The following is a 2,539-nucleotide window of genomic DNA, read 5'->3' as shown; positions in this document are numbered from 1 at the left end:
GTCCTGTGTAGACAACTTGTCACCAAATAGCTCATAGGTCTGCTGAAGGAATGTTGCTGCCTTGGGGGCCAAGCATTGGCCTCTGTTGCTGGTAAATTGGACATTTGGCAGTGGTGGTAGCTAGATTAGCCTTGTTAATTGGGAGCCATGCTATTAGACCCATGTATAACCTCTATCTCTGCACCTATGGCTACCCTTGTCATGTGCCTATTGGGCCAATACTAGTGTAGCCAATAGCAGAGACTGGCTGATGTCATCTGGCCAGGACATCGTTCCTTATGGTTATCTAGTGCTTCTTCTGTGATGGATTCTCTCTGTTGAGTATTAACACATGAAGCAAAGATCTTCACATTTCATGTCCATTTTATAGGGTCATCCACATGCCTCTTTCCCAGACCTCTTTATCCCCAATATTTGTCCTTCCAGCCCGTGACCAAACAGGAAGCCTTTTGCTAGTGCCCATAAATTAATGTATAACTTTACTTTGAGCCATAAACCAAAGCTCTGCCCACTTACAGGTATTCCCCTCACTGCTGTCTTTTAGGCCACTCCTAAGTGATTGCCTGTGGCACTTGGACATCAGAACTGTCACCTTTGGGTTCCCCCAAAAAACTAGGGCAGCAACGGAAAAAGGGCAGGCTAGGCCAAGAGTGAGGAATAAACAGTCTCTATTGGTTTCGGACCAGGAGTCCATGGGTCTTGAGTACCTCTATGTATCTGTCAATACTCTTCTTCACATTCTTCTCAGCCTGTTTCTGCAGCCTCATAAACTGCTCCTTCCCCCTTTGCCCCTCCACATTCTTTCTCCTAATGGATCTTGACTTTCTCCTTCCTCTTCTTCTCCAGAATGGCTGTCACTGCTTGGTACTTCCAGGCAAATTTGTGAACCAGGCACCCCAGGTAGGCAAACTTCTGTGTGGGCTTCAGGTGCACAATCTTGAGTAGAGCAGAAATCACCATCCACTTTTGCAAAGGGCAGGGCACAGGGAGTGTGGATCCCATCAAATACCTTGAGATGGTCCAAGGTGGCCAGGCCTCACTTGGTTTTATGGGGCAATATGCCACTCATGGTTCAGCCAAAAGATGCAGTTAGGTGCCCGAAAGTGGAAGAGACTCAGAAGTGGTAGGGTCTAAAGAGAGAGTTGGTTCTCTTGGTCTTGTGGAAGGTTAGATACTGAAACTTTTTCCTGTAGAAGTTGACAAAAATGGTGATGTCCTTGCAGTGCAGGACCTCCAGCTTCCTGCCCAGCGGTACCTGCTTGGCCATTATGACCACCAGGCAACTCAGGAAAGGCCTAGGCCATCCGGTTACCAGAACCTGCCCCTTCAACATCTTCAACAGCCACTTGGAAAAGGCCAGGAACTATTTTACCAAAGGGATTTAAGTCTGCACTGCAGATGGCATGACCTTGCTGCATAACCATAGAGATCTGTGTTGTGATCTTCAAATGGGACTTGAGATAAACTTTTTTATTTTTACAAAGGCAAGGAAATTCAAACATTGAAATTTGTAAGAAAATAAAAATCATTCCAAATCCTATAACTGGAGACAATTTGTCGATTCATCAATATCCTAGTGAGCATTCTTTTAGACCTTTTACTATATATTTATTAAAATAGAACTACATCTGTAATTGCTACTTTTTTTAAAATTTGTTTTTTATTTATTATTTACTTTGTTTATAGGGACAGGGTCTTGCTCTGTCACCCAGGCAGGAGTGCCGTGGCATAATCAAACTCACTACAGCCTCCAACTCGTGGGATCAAATGACCCTCCCATCTCAGCCTCCCCAGTACCTGGGACTATAGGCACACCACCACATCTGATTAATTGTTTTTTGTTTGTTTGTTTGTTGTACAGACAGGGCATCGCTATGTTGCCCAAGCTGACCTTAAATTCCTGGTGTCAAGCAATCCTCCCTCCTCAGCCTCCCAAGGTGCTTTGGTTATAGGCATGAGCCACCGAATCCATCCAAATTGGTTTTTTTAAAAAATTAAACACTATGTCAATGAATTTAGACATACATCTTTTTTTTTTTTGACTATTTATATGATTAAATGCATATTTTGTTATAAATTCCTTTTCACATTACAGTTAGGTATATTTTGTTATATATACTTATGAATTTCATTTCAGGACTGTAAGCGAGTGTTACAAAGTATTTATTATCAAAAGGGCATGAAGTCAGCTGGGATTGAGAAGTGCTGCTTATAGATGGACACAGAGTATCTTCAATTTTCAATACTAAAAATATTCTGATGAATACCTTTGTATACTCACATTTTGCAATGGGTTTGTTAGGGCAGATGGTCCACATGTGCAGAAATTTGGCACATTGTACCAATTCACCTGTATACCAACAGCGCATGAGAGTGCCAGTTTCCTCATATGTTCACCAACAATCATGATGCCATGGTTTGGATGTGATTATTTTGCCAAAACTCTCACTGAAATTTTTTTTTTTTTATTATACTTTAAGTTCTAGGGTACATGTGCATAACGTGCAGGTTTGTTACATATGTATACTTGTGCCATGTT

The 2,539-nt window shown here is 42.0% G+C and overlaps 1 pseudogene; it reads right to left on the bottom strand.

The window, feature by feature from the left end:
- Nucleotides 1-668: 668 nt before the first annotated feature.
- LOC105507583 lies at nt 669-1,333 on the bottom strand (annotated as a pseudogene).
- Nucleotides 1,334-2,539: the final 1,206 nt, after the last annotated feature.

This window comes from Colobus angolensis, unplaced genomic scaffold, assembly GCF_000951035.1.
Source record: "Colobus angolensis palliatus isolate OR3802 unplaced genomic scaffold, Cang.pa_1.0 Scaffold150, whole genome shotgun sequence".
NCBI lineage: Eukaryota > Metazoa > Chordata > Mammalia > Primates > Cercopithecidae > Colobus > Colobus angolensis.
Note: the sequence above shows the minus strand (reverse complement) of the source record. Positions and strands in the feature narration are given on the sequence as shown.